We start from the raw sequence: 21,661 nt of genomic DNA on the forward strand, positions 1-21,661 counted from the left end.
TATATCTGTGCAAATGTAATGGTCATTTCAAATGAAAATATGCTGTCTGTAATGGCAGTGCACTACCATACCATGAATACTCTGCTGTACGCCACTCTACTCTACTGCCCACCACTCCACACCACTACACTCTACTCTGCACTACTCCACTTTATTCCACTCCATGCCACTGCAATCTGCACCACTCCACTCTGCACCACTCCACTCTACACCACTGCATTCTATGCCACTTCATGCTACTCCTCTCTACTCTACCCTGTACCACTATACTCTATGCCAATGTACTCTGCGCCACTCTATTTTACACCACTGCACTCTTTGCCACTGCACTCTACACCACTCCAGTCCAGACCACGCCGATCTACTCTGCACAACTCAACTCTATTCCACTCTGCAGCACTGCACTCTACGCTACTACACTCTATGCCAATACACTCTATACCAATGCACTTTACTCTGTAACACTCAACTCTATACACCAATCCACTGTACATCACTCTAATCTACTCTGCACCACTGCACTCTAGACCACTGCACTCTACACCACTTTACTCATACCTTTGAACTGTATGCCACTGTATGCAACAGCACTCTACCCTTCACCACTCAACTTCAGTCTACTCTGAAACAATCTACTCTACGTCACTGCACTCTATGCCATTCTACTCCATGCTGCACCACACCATTCTATGCCAATGCACTCTGTGCCACTCTACTCTTAACCACTGAAATCTATGCCAATACACTCTACACAACTGCATTCTGTGCCACTGCATCAACGTACTCTACTACACTCTACACACTGCACTCTACTCTGCAACACTGCGCTCTCTGCCACTGAACTCTAAGCTGCACTGATCTGCACTACTCCACTGCACTCTACGGGACTCTATTCTACTCTACACGAGTCTATGATACTCTACTCTACTACGCACTATCTAAGCTCTTGCACTCTATGCTTCTCAGCTCTACTATGCACTCTATGCCACTCAACTCTACTCTGCGCCACTTTACCCTGCGCCACTCTACCCTGCGTCACTCTACCCTACGCCACTCTACCCTACGCCACTCTACTTTGCACCACTGCACTCTACTATGCACTACTCTACTCTATGCAACTGCATTCTATGACACTGCATTCTATGACGCTGAATTCAATGCCGCTGCACTTAATGCGACTGCACTCTATGTCACTATACTCTGCAACACTCTATGCCAATGCACTCTTCACCAGTCCACTTTACCTTGTGCCACTCCACTGTTTGCCACTCTATGTGTCCCCACCCTATGCCACTCCAGTACACAACACTCTCTGCCACTTCACAAGACTCTACTCCTCTCTTCACCATTCTAGTGTACAACACTCCACGGGACTCTCCTCTACGCCACTAACCTTTAGTCATGTTGAACAGCAGCCACACTGGTATACAACACTGCTAAAACACATTAGCAAACCCAATAGCTCTTGCATAGGCGAGACCTATTGGGTTTGGCAATGCTTGTTTCATTTGACAATTATTTACCTGGTATTTGCAGACTGTACCTTCTTCTTTGGCTTTACTCCTAAAGGTATCTAAGATTAGGAAGGAAACACCTAAAACCATGGCTTTTTAGACACTGATTGGCTAGAAAAATAGGTTTTAAGAGAGAGTCTGCTATCAGCGCCAGGAGGACACCTTTCTCGTAGTCACGTGCTCCACAAATTACTATAAAATTAAATACATGATACAAAACTGAAGAAGTCTGGTAAAGAAATTATCTTTGATAGGTCAGTGCTAAACTTACCATTATTTTTCAACAAATTCTTTGGGGTTCTGTTTTTTATTCGAATTTGTTTATATGATCTAATTATTTTATTTGGCATACCATATGTCGTTTATCTTAATTGCTCTTTGTTAATAATATCATCCTCGGCCGTGACATCACTGTAAAAGCTACAATAAGTGCAAGATTGGTAAAGTAACTAAAATAAAATAAGCTAATTAAGCGGGCGAGCCTAGTTTAATGTCCACCCATATGTTTAACAGAGTAATGCAAGGCTGTGCCCGAAACAGAGCCATTGCCTTTGAAGGTACGGACGCAATCTGCCCAAATCACAGTCTCAAATGCTGCATCAGACAAAGGCCCATTTATACAGACACAATCCCTTATAAATTGGCAGGGCAACTGGAATTATGCGATTCAGTATTTTCCACATATTATAGATGGGCTACATTTGTCACTTTAAACATCTGCTGCATAATTAGCAGAATTTAACATAAACATGTTTGTTTCTGGCTGTTACTAACAATGCTGCAACACATGTTTCCGTGCAGCAGAAGGTCCATCCCAAAGGTTGACAGGTCACCATTCAGTTGTTTATTCCTGTATTTGGGTGTTAAACTGGTACTAATGATGTAAAACCTTTGCCCAGACAGCGTTAACAGGTGTAAAAATAGCAAAATGATGAAGTAAATCTATTGTAAAATGTTTTGCATTACACCATAAAATGTGTCTTTTCTTGCCACATAATTTAGTCAACCCTGCTACATAATTTTTTTTCCCCTGCTGTATAATACTAGTAGGCCTAGTTATATCCTCACAATGTTCAAGTATTGTATGAAACTAGGTTTTTCTTCAAAAGTAAAGTGCAGTCTCTCCTTGGACGGGTCTATGTTCAATGAGGCCTTTCCGTGTCTACGCTTAGCTTCAAATGTCCAGTGAAGCCTCTTGAATGTTTGTCAGTGCTTAATTTGTAATTAAAAAAAAACATGAGTGCCAGAGCCCTTGTCAGGGGGCCACTGCGTCTTGTCAGGATGAATGGAAAGATAGATGGTTATAAGGGTGAAGCAAACTATTCTAGGAAGGGCCAGACTTGTGTCACCCAGTCGGTGTCCTTAGAGGTTCCGTTCAAAGTGGGAGGAAATTTAAAATCCAAATGGTTTGATGGTGAATGGTAAAGCTTTGCCTGCACTAAGCTCCGTGTTGACTTCTTAGCCACCAGAGAGTTTAACATTTGTTTATTGATTGCCTGGCTGGTAATACTGAAATTCTACCTCTGAGAGGCTGGTTCCTTTTACGCGGCCAGCCTCCTGTGCGATTTGTGTATATAGTGGTCGTACATCTTTTGTATCTCTTTACTATAGGTCATAAGACTTGATCTTGATGAACAAATGTCTCTGTACCCCCCATAGTAATGTTCAGTACACTAGGGTTGTGGTGTTTTTGTTACTTATCTTTATCCCTTTTCCTTTTTGTGATATAGATTTGGGAGGGAAAAAGGGGGGCAAGCACACCAACTACCATTTTGTGTGTGTAAAAGGCCGCTTTATTGAAACAGGTGCACATCACATTTATTAAACTGGCAAACCGCTTTACAAAACTAAAATCTCTCTAAACATCGAGTTACCTGACCCCTTTTGTTTTACTCCCTCCACCCCTACGATCCCCACATGATAAAATCCCCCACCCAGCAATATACAGACATATAACTCAATTACATCATAATACTATCCAATTTTATCCCCTACCTCCTGACTCCAAAACCTCCCAAGACCTACAGTCCTATTTGCCTTTTTGCAACTGTAACTAACTACCCTCTAATGTCAACTCCCAAACTGGTTACGCTTTCCCCGCTCCCGTTTCCCAAATCCCCAAACTTCACGAGAAAGTACCGAACTCCAGCCAAACTTGGCCAACATCAAAAACAACTCCGCCACCCAGGGAAAGGCGGAGGTTAGGTGATTATACCGCCTCCCCCTTTTCCTGCCCCCCACCCCCCCTTTTTTGATGCAGAAATGAGAACGCCAACCGCCGGCCCCTACTCACGGCGCACCCCCAATAAACAGGCCTCCCTGACCAAGCAACCTGAAACCACGCAGGATTGAAACTCAGCTTACCACCAAATTAGCTATCCCGTGCTTGCCACTTGGCCCTCTTCACAAAAGAATGGTCTGCAATCCAAATCAACACGTCCCGGGCTAAGAAACCACTCCCGACCTAAACGAGCAACAAATGTCAATAACTATGCCCCCCAACATCCCCTCGCGCGTTCAAAAACGCCCTTCGCTGCGCACTTAACGCCGATAACACTGAGGATCACCGGCGCGTAATGTCCCCCCGCCCTTGCCAGAGGCTTCCACCCCGCTAACCACTGTGACCCCGTTGCCCTTCTTCTCATGGGCACCCCATTTACTTGTGTCCAGAAAAACAGCCACATCCGCAAGTCCCCCCAGACGCCCGCTGACAAACGCACGCAGTGGCCGGAGGCCTCTGTCCCGCCAGGGCCCGGCCCAACCTCCAACAAAGCGTCCACCCGACACGTACCACCCCGCCCGCAAAACTGAGGTGTCCCCCCAGCACCTGAATTTCCAACACTGCCCCAATGTGCTTTGCCACCAGTACCTCGAGCAGCCCCAACATCCGCTGCCGCTTGTCTGCCGACAACCATGCCTCCAGCAAAAACCGTGTCCAGCTCAATACCCAAATTTGACAGCGCCATGCCAGCCCCACTGTCTTTTGAATTTCCAACACTGGCACTTTGTGCCATGCCTCTATCACCTCGAGCCGCCTCAACATCTGCCGCTGCTTGTCTGCCAGCAACCGCGCCTCCAGTAAACACCGATAACAGCTCAATACGCAAAATTGACAGCGCCACTGTCTTTTGAAGTTCCAACACTGGCACTTCGTACCTTGCCTCCATCACCTCGAGACGCATCAACATCCGCCGCCGCTCGTCTGCCGGCAACCGTGTCTCCAGCAACACCGAGCCCAGCTCAATACCCAAATTTGACAATGCCACGCCGGCCCCACTGTCTTTTGACTTTCCAACACTGGCACTTTGTGCCTTGCCTCCATCACCTCCAGTAAACACCGAGACCAGCTCAATACCCAAAACTGACAGCGCCGTGCCTGGCCCCACTTGTCATTTGAAGTTCCAACACTGGCACTTTGTTCCTTGCTTCCATCACCCCTAGCCGCCTCAACATCCGCCGCTGCTTGTCTGCCGGCAACCGTGTCTCCAGCAACACCGAGCCCAGCTCAATACCCAAAATTAACAGCGCCGTGCCTGGCCCCACTGTCTTTTGAATTTCCAACACTGGCACTTTGTGGTTTGGCTCCATCCCCTCGAGCCGCCTCAACATCCGTCACTGCTCGCTTGCCGGCAACCGTGCCTCCAGCAACACCGAGACCAGCTCCTTATCCCAAAATTTACAGCGCCGTGCGTGGCCCCACTGCCTTGTCCGGCGCCAATGGCACCCCAAGGACCTCCGTGATCTCCTGAAACCTGTCCAGCGCCACCTGGCGGTTGCTTGTTCTCCCCCCTTCCCCCTCCCAAATCTGCCCGGGGGGCAGACCTCGCGGCTCGGCTGCCCCCCAAACGCCCCTTGAGCGGGAGGCCGAAGGTGGTCTTGTTCCTCTCACCCCTCTGTTCTAGTGTGTTATAGTATTATCATTAGGATCGCATGCATTTTCCAACCCGCCCACTCCTCGACACCCTCCATCAGATATAGCCAGAGCAGTAGTGGTTTGCTAGGGACCTGTTAAGTGTTGTGCACTGTCAGAGACCCAGTATGCACTTTGAATAGAGAAGAATCATGTTAACGCTAGGAAATGGAGGGTAATAACTATCGCCATGGTTTTATGGTAGCCACTAGAAGACACAAACAAAAACAAGCTTTAGTTTAACTCAGGCAGTTCCACAGAAAAGGCCCCACAGTATCATTAGTGTTCAATGGGCTTCAAGACAGTGTATTCCAAAAATCACTACTTGAATACATGGAGTTGAATACAGGACTGTTTCTAAACCCACACAGAGTTCCGACTAACAGCTCAACACCTTATTAATCTAGGAGTTCTGAGAAATTTACCAACCATAAATCAATAAGGGACATATTTGCAACAGGCAGCGATAATTATCGCTGACCTTGTATACCGCATTTTTTTCTATCGCTGGAATATTTCGCCAGGCTAGCATTGTATTAACAATGCTTAGCGCCATGCGATGTATATTCCAGCGATATCGCCCTTTTCCATGGAACATCGCTGGTTTTCCAGCGATGTTCCATGTAAAACGGTGATACGCTTGAAGATACGATCCTGTGGTCATATCACATGAATCCACCTCCCATGTTAGGTATGCCTTCAGTCAGGAATTTAACAGACGTTAAATTCCTGCGTTAAGGCATACTTATCGCAATTAAAATAATCGCTTCCCTGCGTTGTAAATATCGCAAAGCTGCCTTCGCGATATTTACCAATGTTGTTTCCACAGACAAGCCTACTTTGCATTGCAAAGTTTGGCGTGCTGGAAATGGGAGCAAAATCAGCAAAACATGCACTAGCGTGGCCTTGCTGATATCGGGATAAACGTATCGCCTTTTTTTGCCCGTAAACGGGCGCTAAAGCGGCAATAAGTTTATCTCCTACCCTTGATAATATGCCCCTTAGTGACTTATATACATTACTAGTCACAGGATACCCTACTACATCTGTGTGTGCAGCTTTGTTTGTATTAGTATTGGTCAATGTGTGTATATTTGCTGTACCAATTTATTGTATTTAATCGTACCTATACTTTGAACATATTTATTTTGAAGAATTCAATACATTACTCTTAATTTTTTTTTTTTATTAAAGATAAGGTGGACTACCTCTCCCCCCTCCCTTCACTGTGGCATTGAGGGTTAAGACAGCCTTCTTTCTGCAAAACAAGAAGGAACGCTTACACTCTTTCCACCGGTATGGCAATGCATTACAAAGAATAATCTCTGACCTTCATTATTAAAGACTGATAGGGCTTAATTTGAGCTGGTGTTTGCAATGTTTGGCACCGGCACTTATTTGTAAACACCGGCACTTATTTATGAAAGTCTGCTACATGGTGGTGCTGTCTATATATTTTTTGAGCTCATAGCTCAGCAACAAAGTATGCAATATACTTATAAAATATGTGTGTCCAGGCTATATTTATTGAATTAGGTGACCTGGAATAGCATTTGACAGGACAGTGCTGGCTTTACAAACTAAGCACTGGATGAGGCCCAGTTCATCAGGCCATCGGGGCCAAGGGAAACCTCCACTTTGTATAATCTGGTCTAATTACATTTGAAAGATGTCAGCAGACAGCAGCATGTGGCACTATTTTTCCATGCCTCAGTAACCCGAGCCTACTAGGTTTTTTGTAGCTTCACAAAGCCAGTGACCTCGTTTACCTATTGCTCCTCTAGGCTGTGTTGATACACATTGGCTACCATGGTAACTGCCATCAGAGAAATGCAAGAGACAGGGCGTGTATCATGTATTTTATCTTATAAGCCCCGGGGAAACATTTCCTTTCCCTTCTCATCTAAAGCTGACAACAGCCAGTTGCCGCTGAAGACAGTAAATAAGTGACCCAGCACATTTGTACACGAGGAAGGGCATATGGTCATATGGTGCAAGCCTGAGGCCTAGACCGCGAACCTTACTCCACCATCTTGGTAATATAACCTTACAGCCTGCTCAGTCTATTAATCATATACATGAACAGTGACTGTGTGCATTAATTGGACAATTGCCACCTAAGCCTCCTTTGTGTGTAGCTGCCTAGAGGGAATACACAAAGCCCAGCAGTCACCGATCCCAGACTGAATAGAGACATGCAGCAGGCACCAAATGACTAAAGTAAGTAAATGCCAACTTTCTAAAAATGCCATTTGCTAAACTGTAACTTAAAATCCAACTTCACCATAAGTTGTGATTTTGAATTATGAGTCCAGTGACACCAACCTTGAAAAGTCTATCTCTTCACAATTGGGAATTACCCTTAAAGATGATATAAGGTAATCCTAATGCTATCCTTTGGAAGAGACAGGCCTTGCAATAGTGAAATACGAAATTGGAATGTTTTCACTACCAAGACATGTAAAACTTAAAAGTACATGTCCTGCCCTTTAAATACATTGTAACCTGCTCTGTGGGTCATACAGGGCTACCTTAAGGGTAATCAAAAGATGGGGGGAGATAGAGCTTGAGGTTAGGTTCGCCCTCCTAACTGAATGAAGTTTCACAAAATCTGGAATACCAGAATAAAAACCTAACCATGGGGAAGAACAGGGTTTTCACTGAACATGTATGAAAATCCTCTTTCCAGAAAGAACAACTATTTTATAGAGTCCCCTTACCCACCAGGGTTTCCCCTAGATGGAATGCTTCATCATTGGGGTCCTCTCAATCTGCTGCCGATTGAGGCACGCTGTGCCTTGCGGAACTACGTAGGAGCACTAAGTTATGGAAAATGTGCAGTGCAGTGAAAGTGGATGGGAAAAACAAAAAGTTAAAAATACCTAATTAGTGGGCTAATATTTTATTCCTGTCCCTAGTTGGTATGACTAAAATCAGGGGCTGTATTCACACCTTTGTCAAAGCGCATCTCTGGCAAATCACCTAATGGCACCTCCAGAGACTGCATCTTCTATGTCAAAACAATTGGGGAATTTTTATGACCATTACCTGTGACAATAGCAACTAATATGGCTATTGTGTTTCACAACACATATATCCATAATGATTCACAGTACTGCCCACAAAAATTATTGGGAGCTTTTCTGATGCAGGCAATGTCATTAAGAGCCGGTTAGTGAACATGCAAAATACGTTTTTACACAACTAATTTCAGCACATTCCTTTACAACATGGCGATCGTGTAGGACCCAGCCCTATCACATGACTTCACCAAACACGGCAGCACTTCCCAGGGAATGTAGATAAGGTGCTCATTGTTGCTGCCCAGCAAAGCAGCTGAGATGAGAGATGTTGGTAATTTCAGACCACTCCTGCTACAACTGGGGAAGGTAAGACAGAAGCGTAAGATGCAACAGGCACTCCATTACACTCTGTTGGCATTGTGAGACTAAGATCTTTGCCTATCCCTTCCATCACTATTATTCCTTTTCCTGCTGGCAGGAAGTTTTTTGCCCCTCAGGCCACCCAACATAGAGCAGAGTAAGTGGGTGCAAAAGAATACATTGAGAAATTTCATACGATAGACCATACCACTTAGCATGTGTAGTTTGACTTCACAACATTGTAGTAACTATAAAGTTATAGGCAAGATGAGTCAGGAATGGGTGTGTTGTACTATGCACACAGGGGGGGGGGCAAGTGTATTTACTCCATGTAGCAAAAATGTGGTGATTGTATGGTTGAACATCTGGGTTAGAGTTTGATTACTTAATGAGAGATTTGTTGATTTCATTGAATCTTCTTATGGGTTGTCCCAAGTATCGAGATAAGTGTAGTGGAAATGATAGTACAGCATTGCAAGAATGTTTCTCATAGTACACACATTTTAATGCACAACCGGACAGAATTCAAGGGAGATAGTTATTGTAGGTGTATCCAGAGATATCTCGGGAGAGATTTACTAAGAATCAGCGCAAAATCTTTTTTTCTGATTTACTTTCCATCGCTGGAAATAACATGAAAGTAACACATTACTTAGTGCCAAGGGGTTATACCATGGGTGGAGCATGAACATTTCCATACAACCACCCAAGATTTCTGATTCTAAACCCAATTTACTAAATAAAGTAGACCGGGTTTAGCATCTGAAAACTGCCTCCTTTTGAAGGAGCTGCAAGGAAGGAGAAATGCTATCATTTTGCCTTCTTTTTCCGACTTTATATGTGTGCTGCACTGTACAGCACACATACTAAGAGTGAAAATTGTTTAAGTCAGTCTATGCATAGAAATTTGCACTAGAAGGTTACCCTTCCAGTACAAAACCTATGCTAGGCTCACAGAGACATCCATGCACCATGGCGCAGAGATATCTCCGTGGCGCACTGCAGCTGATTTCAGTGCCGGCACAAGGAAGAGGGAAGAAGAGTGCCTTATTTCAGTACATTTGGCGTTCTCCTCCTCTCTCCTTTTCATGCAGCACAGCATTTGCAGCTGCTGCACTGTGCTGCGTGAAAAAGTGGTAAATCTGCGCACTCATCTGAAAAAATGGCATTCACCACAAAGACTTAATAGGCATGGAGCATGTAGATGAGAACACATGAATTGCCTTTTTGGTTTATAACATTATTCTAGGTTGAAGAGTACTGTCGCTGGGTCAACTATAGACAATTTTATTCTCAGGGTATGCCACAGCAAAACTAGGAAGCTTTGATACTGGTTCACAAGCACAGTGAATGAGTGATTGGGATCATGCTAGGTCCAACACGCTCCCCCCACAAGAGCTGCACATTGTGTGGGAATCCACCCCAACTTTACAAGCTAACCCCAGTGGGGTAAGAATGAAGCATACCACCTACTGTGGGTGATGGACAAGTGTCTAAAATAAAATATCTTGAGCGGATGTCCGATGTGCATTTTTTGGTGGCGATTAGCACACATTTCTAGAGTTCCAAATCTATTCTTTTCCTGTTGTGGTACAAATGGCTGATTGGGAAGACGAAAAGAGAGACCAAATCTCTCCTTTTTTGCTTAAAACCGATGGAACATCACCAAGACTGATGTTCTAATTGAAAGGATTCTCTGAACTCCATATACATTGGGTTTTTGAACCAGTGCACACAGGGGTTAGTTATACTTGGAGCAGCGGAGCACTCATTGGTGTGCCGCCAACTTGATGTTTTCGAATCTAAATACATTTCTTTAGGGACCAACTCTATTAGGGTCCATAATAAAGAAGATTAGTGTCTTGTGGGTCCACTCCCTGGCTTTCACTATCTCTTCTATCACTTTGGGCGTGGTCTCCTGTGGAAGGACTCCACACACAAAGTTACAAGAATTTATGTGACTGGGTTAAACAGCATTTACTTGAGCAAATTCATTGTGTCTTTTGTGTTTTTAATAAAAGATGATATTTTAAACACTTTGGGACTGATGAAGGTCTTTCAAACTTCAGAGAGAGATTCTTATAGAGAGACATTTTCTGAGACTATCCAATGTGAGCTGGTCTTCTTTTCTCATGTATTTTGGGAAGTGTGGAGAAGTAAGGCATGATGGTGATTTTGCTATGAGGAAGTCTGCTTCTTGTGTTGTGATCCAAACATTTGGTTTTGTCACTAGGTGGCTGATCCTGGTTGTGGACTCTCTCAACAGTTTGAGTTAATAGTTTTTTTATCTGCCCATATGCATAAGCATTCTTGCCTATGTGTTTCTTTGGTATTCACCAAAATGAAACCTCCCTTCTCGACTGCCTGTATGAGAATCCAATTATTTTCTAATAGGCTCTCAAGGTCCTCACTATCATCCCTTAAGCAATTGTTGAAATGGAGCCGTTGTTTTGTTCTAGAACACCAAGGTCTCTTAACCCCTTCCATGCGGCCACGATTCCCCCCGTGTGAGGCCGCGGAACGAACAGGGCGGGGCCGTGATGAACCCCAGCCGTCATCAGCACACGAGCACCGTGGAGCGTGACGGCTGGGGTTCGTCACCAGCATGGAAGGGGTTAATACTACATTTTCAATGGTCTTGGAATAGTCTGAGGTGAAGGGGGGGGGGGGGGAATAAAGGGCAAAATATTCCGTAGGTAAGCATTTTGATATCTCATGTCTCAGAATTCTTGCTTGTCAATGTAAATCCTCAATATGATTTTGTGAGAGGACCTTTGTAGTTCAATTCTTGTTTTACATTAATTGTAGGTTTGCACATGCACACAAGCAACCGTTTCTTGAGACTTCTGACTGAGGAACTAAAAGCAGCCCTGTCAATAAAACTCAAACCAGCCCTCCTCATTCATCTCCTCACGCAATGTATCTCTTTCCATTCATCCATCCCTCCTCTCTCTCTCTTCTCCCCCTCTGATTACTTCCACTCTACATCCCCCCTCCCTCCTTCTTTCTCTTTCTCTCTCTTGAAGCCTACCCATGCCTGCCACAAATAACAGTGGATAGCTGCGGAAAAATGACAGAGGCACCAAGAAGGTCCCTGGGCTTTCAAAACTGGTCCCAAATGGCTCCAGCCCACTGGGGAAATGCCTGGTGGAATAAAAGGCATGTCCCGCTCCAGAACTGATTTGCTTGTCCATCAGGGTAAATAGACTCCAGTTACCTACTAAGTCTTAGGTTGGTTCTGTGATACTTACTGTCCTATGTCTCAAGTGCTCTTACTCCAAGGGGAGCTGTTCCCACTGTACTTCTGGCTGCTTTGTTTTTATTCCTGCTTCTTCCACTCCCTCTGCTATTCCCTAAAAAAGGCAGCAATCTAACATTACTATATAAATAAGTTACAAGAATCTAAATGCTGTAACAGTGTGAACCATGCAAATATGTAAAAGGAACAAATAAATCCATAATATTAACAACCCAAGCATAGGAAAATTAATATGGTCCTATAGGAACTGTCCCAGACACTTACCATTTGTGGTTATAATCCAAGCAGTGAACGGAAAAATATACACTTGTGCCAGGAATATGTTTTGGCTAAAAACAATTAGAAAGGCGTAGGTTAAACCAATGCATATCATAACAAGTATTCATTCGTGTGCATCCTCGGTTAAGAGGTTCTATTGGCACTACTGACAGATAAAGTATGTTTATTAGGGCATATTCGTTATAACTTAACTCCGTGGTTCTCATTTTACTGAATACTGAAGGAGAAAAGGCTTAATTGGCCCGGGGAGGGGGGGTGAGTGGGGAGCAATGGGTCAAACTCAGACCCTTGCCCAGGATCCATTGGCCCACTGGCCTACATGTGTAGCTACCGCCCTCCTTCACTTCCAAGGTTTAATACTTCAGAGATGCAATTAGTCCTCAGTGTAACCATCACAAATTGAATGAGCCTCATTTATGAGGTTTTGCTTTAGGGCAGCGCCACAGGCTTTCCTGCAGCGCTGCCCTACAGCAAAAGAAAAGGGCAGGAATGTGCTGTATCTAGTAGATACACGCATTCCTGTCCTTTTCCCCTGCAGCAGCGCACAATGGGCCGCCGTGAACCAATGCAGGCACCTTTGCACAATGGTGCAAGGGTGCCTGCGTTGCAGGGATGGTTATTTTTGTGCAGGAAAGGAAGCCTTCCTGCACAAAAACAATCACAAGAGGCTTTTTCCCCTTTCTATGTATGCTGCAGAATGCAGGACACATAGAACAAGCATTGGCATAGCCAAAGGGTCTCGCTTTTGGGACCTTATAAGTATTTAGTTATGCAGCACAATATCCTTGGTGCAACAACATCAACTGCTTAACACTCAGAAGGTCCCAAAGGCCAGACCTATTGCAGGCAGCTTGCACTGTTGAGCTAGAGCTAAAAGATATTAATGTGCAACATTCATGTCTGAGGTTAAGAAATGTAACGTTTGATGATTGAGCGCAGATTGAAGATCGAAAATAGTCCTTCATGATTTGTAATAGCAGAAAGTGAGAGGCATACTCGTCTGGGGTGGTGCAAAAGCCCACACCACCGTAAAAACACACAATGGCTAATCGTCTGGCTCTAAAATGTTATTGTGCTGCTTTGCAATATGTCTTCTTCATTTGAGGATGTGTGACGGCACTTCCGCCACCCACTTGACTTTGGTGTTATGACGCCATTGACAGACAAGGAGAAGAGTTGGGAGGTAAGGAGAAGAGTTAGGGTGACACATACACAAGGCACATGCAAAGTTGGGGGTGACTCATACACAAGGCAGATACAAGCATAACACAAAATAAATGGACATATAAGAAGAAAGAGACTTTTACAGCGCTTAATTTGATCCAGTGGATGCAGGTGGGAACCACTGGTTCTCCTTTTTGGGACCGATAATTACCTTGGCTCATCAGACTTTGACTTAGAGCAAGAGAGAGAAAACACATAAGGGGGAAATACAGAGAAAGGGAAATAGAGAGGAATAGGAACCTGAAAGTGTGAGACAACGGGGGGAGGGAGTGTCTGTTGGTGGAGGCATATAATGCAATGCAGACCATGCAGTCTCATTATTCTGCACCGCAATATTTGAAAGAACAGACCAGGGGCTTCTGGAGCCAAGCTGCACCCACCTGAAGGCAATTAGGCCCAAACGGGTCTTGGGTTGCTTGAGTTTCAGTTCAGGGAGAGCCTGGCTTGGCAGCTGGCAGTCCGGACTGGACTTTTTGTATTTGCAGGTCCAAGGCTCACTTGCATATGTCTGGGTCTAAACTGAGGTGGCACAGTGGGCTAAAAAAAGATGGAATGAGATGCAATCCCAATGGTTTACCAGTGGCTAAGATTTATTCAAGCATCTTTTCGCCACAAGCTTCTTAGCAAATCTTTCGGCCCAGCGTTTGTCAGTTTCACTCTGCCGCGAATTCCTGCAGGAATTCGCGGCAGAGTGAAACCTGACAAACGCTGGTAGTCGCGTACCTTCACGGACTAAACCGCTTTGAAGCAACTGCGGAATTAATTTCCGCCTCCTTGACGCTCTTCTCATGAAAATGTAAACCAATCCGGCAAACAAAGTATACCAAGACGACTGCACATACGCCGCCAGAGTAATACGGCTTAACTGTGACATCCACGGCACTGACTACATTTTAAAGACCAGCGCATCCTTGGTTACAAAAAAGTTCCCATGTATTCGACTCATCCTGCCCTGATGAGAGTCTTGTGAATCAGACAGTGGGACTCGAAACGCCTAGGCATTCATTCATTTAAGACATTCAATGCCAACGACATCTGCCTGTTATATGGCATTTACTCCCTGATTAAAATAAGATATAGTGATATTGTAACAGGGACTGGGGTGGTATCTACAAAGCTTTTTTCGCCCCACAGGAATTGTATTGATGATTGAGTTTTCTGTTCATTGTTTTTTGGCAACTGTTAATTCATTTATTTTTGGAAATTGTGAGCACATTTTTTTGTATAATCATATGTCCACTTTCATGTTTTTTCACTGTAAATGTTTTTGATTTATGGTTCACTATGTTGTAAATTGTACGGCAATACGTGAAGTTGATGACGGTCTTGTTCTGTCTAGATATAAAACAAATTCGATAATTAACTGAAAAGAAAAATGACATAAATCAAATGTCAGGATTAACTAATAAAATTTTGTTTATCCTCATTCAGGCATTAATTGTTTGATTCAATACCAGAGGCTTAGGTAAACCCCCTTGTTTAACAGTATTTAGTGGCCCGACCTACCCTCTTTCCGATTGGGCCCAACCCCCCTTCTTTCTTTAAATTGTTAGTGTGTCATTTCCGCTATTGTTTCGTCTTGCCCTTCGGCACACCACATGTGAAATACACCAACAACCAGTGCGCTCGTTCAGTTCCTCCACCTCGTCTGTCAGCATTCAGTGTGAAGAAGCTCTGAAAAAAGGGAAGGCGAGACAAGTATCCCAGTGTTTCTGCTCCACCTCCCCCCGTTACCCCGGATCCCTCAGCTGCGGAATTTGCCCTGTGCTCTCCCTTCCTCGTTACCTAAACTTTTCACACCAGTGCACGGGGCAGAGGGGAATGGCGGGAAGGGGAGCGCTGTCTGTCTCCTCAGCTATCTGTCTGCTGGAGCAGAACCTGGCAAATCACTCTCCTTTCACACACTGCCTCGCGCCACAGCCACGGCTATTGGTATATTATTATTCTGCCCCCCCCCCAATGAAGTCAGTGCCCCTGATTTAATATTTCGTAATAGACACCGAGAGCCATATCTGCAGATAGTTTTCGCATTCTGGTTTCGTGCATCAGTTTCATCAAATTCCAGGCTTGGGAGCTGCGGTGCTTGGAGCAGAAAGGGCAAATTGTACAGTGGAATACTGCGTTGGAGCCTATAAAACTTGTGGGTGAATCACTCACCGCTTCACAGTGAGTCCGTTCCCTTGGGATGACGTGCATCATTGTGTTATTATTATTTACAGCGCGGTTCCAAAGATATGTACCAGCACCCGGCACCGTACAGTTGCCACCAGATTCAGTAACACTGCAACACCGTTAGGATTCATCCAACCTCTGCGCCCAACTTGCTTTTCGATTACAGTGTTTTCCTTTATTGGCACTCATTTGCATAGCGCTGTATACCTCACTGTCGGCTTCTAGTAGTATATATGTTAGGGGATTTGGTATGGCCTAATTAAAGTAGTGAGGATGGAAAGCATAGAGTCAGTCTCTGTTTGTAAAGAAGTTTCTTACCAGCCACCCATAAGACAAGCAGTCTCTGCATGGTAACAGGGACCAGACACGCACAGCGTCTACTTTTGCTTAAATGCGTGCATGTTTTGCATTGGGTTGTTTTGCCACTCGCGCACGTTTGGCGTTTCCCTTGCAGGAGCGAACAGCGGTGGCATCTGTTTTGAAAGCGCGATCAAGATAATTAAAAACAGATGGCGCCGCTGCTCGCTCCAGCAAGGGAAACGCCAAACGTGCACGAGTGGCAATTGAAACCAATGCACGAGTTTCAAGCAAAGTCCTGAGCGATGGGTAAAGGTCCCCTCCTAAGCGGCGCTTGCGCGCTGCGCAGGCGAAACCTAAAAACGATGAGCAATAAAGATATTTCTCCTCACTGTGCCTCCCTTACGCCTCCACAGGGGAGGTGTACGTTTTTGGCACTGATTTCTCGTAAATTTGGGGCAGTGTCAAAAAGCCATGGATGTTGCTGGGAACGCCCAAAGCAACACCCATTGCATGCTCCTTTAATGCAGAAAACTGCATTAGAGAGAACTATTTTCATTTATGAGGAAGCATTAAGCCAAAAAAAGTGGATTAGTTCTGCCTCGTAAATATGAAGCAGGCTTCTGCGCCACCGGAGCGTCACAAAAAGTGATGCATCTGCGGCGCAAGGGTCCTCATAAAGGAGGTCCAATGTACCCAGTATACAGCGTAGAGCCAAGCACTGGGTAAGATGAAATATCACTGAAGGTCTCAGGGTAGCAGAGGGAATGTGCATTCAAGATAAGGCTGTCAATAAAAGGTGAGGTGTTGAGAATTTGTTAATATTTTACCAAGGTCTTTAATTGTTTACGGTTTTATTCAACAATTCTGTGGAAGTGCTGGATTGTTTTGTCTGTTTTTGCAGGCTCCACCAGGATCTCAACGCGTGACCTGCAGAAAACAAAAATTTTTCAGAGAATGTTTAGCTCTCTGTATTATTTCGAGACACGTGCAAAAGGGAATCATGGCAATATTTTAATAAATGTTTCACATATGAATTATTCAGCTGTGGTATATGTACACATCAGTAATAACCAGCAATTAAAAGGTGTCTGTGCCATAATATGTACAACAAAGACGTCTAAAATACACAATTTCGTGTGCATTATCAACCACCTGCGCCTACTATCTAGATTTTTAAATCCACTAAGTGTAGAGCTGGGGAGATTTACAGGTATAGCTCCCACCGTAGAATATTAGGCGCTTCTTTCAATGGTGATATATGTGCATGTTGATATTATTACAGTAAATTACTTTTATAAATCGTGCTGTTGACATTTTTGTTGTGGAAACCGTACGTGACAAATGAGTTGGAAGGGGGAACAATTTATCACAAAATGGCTTTTAAAGTTGGCGAACAATCAATCTGCTTCTGGACTTTCCCTCGATTCTAGTAGTCAGTCCCTGCAAGTGCCAGATTAGGGTTTCAAAAACACGAGGACATTTCACCTCAAATTGGCTCCCCAAGTGCCACAAATAAAGTATTTGAAAAATGCCTTTGAAACAGTGAATTGGCAAGTACAGAAAAACAACCGACCCTTCCGCGACTCTATGTTTCATAAGAACGACATGTTACCTAGCTGGACAACTCAGGCAAATAACTGCTCCAAGGCTGGAGAATGTTTCTCATGAGTTAACTCCTCCAATTGTCCTCCTTTCACTCCATTATTAGGCCAGCCTGACTCCTCCTCCCTCGCCATCTTACCAGCAACATTTGGCCTCTGCGGGATCATCGCAGCTCACCAGATAGAATAAAAGGAGTCAGCTCAGAGAGGTCTGGCAGTGGGCACAGTCTAGCACCTCAATGGGAAGAAAACATCATGTCAAGCTTGGAGTGGAGAGGTGGGCTCGCTGTGAATCCGGGGTAGAGATGCCAATAACTCAATAGAGAAAGCGGGGAAAAACGGGTCAAGGAGGGGGAAACACAGGAGCTCTGGCAGAAGCAGGATGGAGATAGAAAAGCCCTGACCACTATGGTTTCAGATTCCGGAGAGGAAAGATGTCTACCTCAGAAGATGGCCAGTGGTGTGTGTTCTTCGTGGGAATATCACGAACCAGAGTATTGGAAATAGGCAGAGAGTGCATAAAATGTTAATAACTGATAAGTGGCCAGCTTACCTCACTTTAGGATGGAGGCTGCGTTGAGGAGACAAGACATTGACTAGGATGCTAGCGCAGATCCTCCAGGACGCCAAACAGCGGGTAATCTGCACAGATGCAGCAACACAAAGACAAGTCAACAATATGGAGATGCCGTAGCGGCAAGGCAACAACACAAGGACACTGGAGGAGCCGAAGGGAATCGATAAGAGAAAATAATACAAATGTGTGAGGATGCTAAACTGGGTGAACAAACTAATGAGAATGGAAACCCTACTGCAACAACAAGATGTTGTCCGGTACAGAGCTTTGACTGCAGTAGGATTAAAAATGCTGTGCCATTGCAACCCCGGATTTGACCCTCACAACAGGAAGTACCAGCACCATGGAGGTTAGCGGTATAGCTGTTCTATCATGCCATTATCCTGTCTTCCAAAATCTCCAACTCAGCCCCTGTCTAGGGGCCCGATTTAGAGTTTGCCAGACAGCCTACCCCCAGATGCATCAAGAACCCATTTTGCTATTTCATAATAGAGAAAAATAACGATTCGCTATTAAGGAATAGCAAAATGCAATGCATGAAGAAATCACTAAAAAAATAGCGATTTCTTAAAATTCCTTAATTGCGACTCGCAAATTGCGAGTTGCAATTAAGGAATACCTCCCCATTCATTCCTATGGGCCTATAGGCCCATAGGAATGAATGGGAAGACATTCTCAATTTGCGAATCGCAATTAGCGAATCGCAAATTGAGAATGCGATTTCAAGGGTGCAGGGGTGTCCAAAGGACACCCTGTTGCACCCCTGAAATTGATCTGTGCACATATGTTGTGCACACACATGCCATTAGGGCATGTGTGTGCGCAACATGAAACTTTGAAAAATGCACTTTAGTGCATTTTTGAAAGTTTTTGCAAATTACCATGAAGTTCAACTTCATGGTAATTTGCGAGCCCTATTAGCGAAATCGCTATTTTTTAAACTTTAATGCATTGCATTTAAGGAATCTCAGTTTGAGATTCCTTAAATGCAGTAGCAATTTAAGTAATCGCAATTTTGCGATTTCTTAAATTGCGATTTTTGCATTTGGGATGATGCATCCCAAATGCAAAAATACCGGTCGCAAAGGGACAGATTCTGAGAATCTGCCCCTTTGGGAGCGGATTTTTGCTTGATGGATCTATGCCCTAATCCATTGCAATTGCGACGGAGTACCCTTTTTGCCAAACTCTTAGTCCACTTGGCCAATTTTGAGTCAGCAAACTGCCAGGTTGAATCCGGTGGAGTAAAACATAATACTTCCTAGAACCGTGTACAAGGAGAATTGATATTTCAATGTAACAGTGCAAGAGTGCACATTAAAAGTAAATGAAGAAGTTTCAGTTGAGTGATGTACAACTTAGACATTTATAAACAGAAGTCAACAACCTCTAATTTGTCACTGACTAAGCAACATAGTCATCAGACAGCAGTCACGCTGGGACAATGATTGGCATGGCTGCAGGGTCTCCTATTAAATCAGTGTGCCTGCAAAACGCTTCAGTGTAGTGTCATGAATAAAGTATTAGTGATTTGATTAAAAGCCCATAATGAAAGGAGCTCTGTCCTTCTCAGTAAACACTGTACCAATTTAGGATAGTGATTATTGGGGGAACTTGTTTAGAAAGGGGTGTCCCTTGAAACCAAGCACCTTGGTGAATTACAGCATCAGATCCTGTTCACACTACTGCGAAAGAAGCATGTTCATATGCCAGAATGAATATGCTTACGAAACAACACATTTCTGTGCCCTACCATCCTGCTCACCTTAACCAAGGTTCATAACACATCTTCAAACAACTGGGAACTATGCGAGGAACAGAGGCCATTTCACTAACGTCATTAAGGACCATCCTTTCAATCATGAAAAAAGAACTATTGGCAACATTATATCAGTGAACAAACAGTAACGTACCCCAGGAGGAAGGTATAGGGATTATTGAATAGGCATTGGTCACTGACGTGCCCCCTTGGGGGTTCCTACTAACTTTATACTTCCCTGTTCACAATGGCACTTACAGAAAAACGACGTCATGTTCGATGCCAAGGGGCAGATTTACAAGCCCCTTGCGCCTCTTTTACGTCGCCTTTGCATCACTTTTGTGGCAAAGCCAACGCCACGCTGCAGGGTATTTTCAACGTGACGCATCTGGAAGATGCGTCACGTTGTAAAGCCCTGCGCCACATGTAGGTGTTCCGGCGCAGAGGGAGGCGTCCCGGGCAGACACGCCTCCTAAAAGTGGCTGAGTGAAATCTACAAGATTTCACTCAGTCACTTTTGAGCCCATGCTGCGTCAAAACCCTGCGCCTGCTTGAAGCATGCGTAAGGATTGACGCAGCATTGTAACAATAAGGCCCCCACAGCATTGCTGGAGCTGCGATGCAACTCCAGCAATGTGCCGCCTTTACGGCAGCAGATGCGTCACGCATCTGTCCATTTTTGCCCCCATGGTGCGCCGCATTGTAAATACGGCGCACACATGGTGGCGCAGCCGTGACTCACAATAACTGGCGCATCCCTGCTGATATGCAGGGATGCGCCAGTTATTGTAAATCTGCCCCAGTGCCCCAGAGTATTTACTGAAAGTGAAAGGCGCCGCCATGTTTCTGGCCCTTCCTTCCGTCGCGAGGCGCCGCCTGGCGTAGAATGCGCGAATTCCCACGCGCCCCATCCAAGCCTCTGCTCCAGGGGAGCGCGAGACCCCGCCAGGCAGCAGCCGCCATATGAGCAAGCACCGAGAGGAGCCGACAAGCTGCGCCGACATCATTAACAGGCACTTCATTAACATCCGCTGCAATCAACAATCTTCACTGCTGAGGATTAGCCTCTTCTCTCTTTAAGGAGCAGGAAAACCTTCGGCAGTTTTTCGTTGCAGGGTGCACTTCACCCACAACAGACACAGTTGTGTGATCGTAGTAGTGGTGTGAGAGCAAAGGCCGACCTGGCGATGCTTGCAGTAATACAGCAGCGAGGGTGGGAGGCAGACGTGCTTATTTAATTTCTTTGACGAAGTGCAGACCCAGCTCTGTTTTTTGGGAGTTTTATGTAGCGTGAACTCGACCCGAAGGGATCAGAGCGCTTTACATGAGTCTCAACTGCATTATAGACGGACACATTCATTTTTTTAGGCAGGGGAGATTAAGTGATTTGCCCAGAATCACAGGATGTTGAGCATCCCTGCAGAGACTCGAATGCGGTAGCTGTATTAAACTGATAATACATCACGACCAAAATAATTATAATAATAGTATATTACAATTGGGAGAAAAGTTGCTACACTGCCCATTTTGTGGGGGTCTGGAGCTAGCCATGACCTTTTCAATTTACTAAAATTATATGTACAGTTTATAGGGGGCTTCATCCATTGGTCTGTTGTTCTGCCATTCACAATTTTCTTCCACCCACTTCATAACAGCTTGGGGCAGTAGGACAGCCAACTCCAG

This window comes from Lissotriton helveticus, chromosome 9 (genome assembly GCF_964261635.1).
Source record: "Lissotriton helveticus chromosome 9, aLisHel1.1, whole genome shotgun sequence".
Lineage (NCBI taxonomy): Eukaryota > Metazoa > Chordata > Amphibia > Caudata > Salamandridae > Lissotriton > Lissotriton helveticus.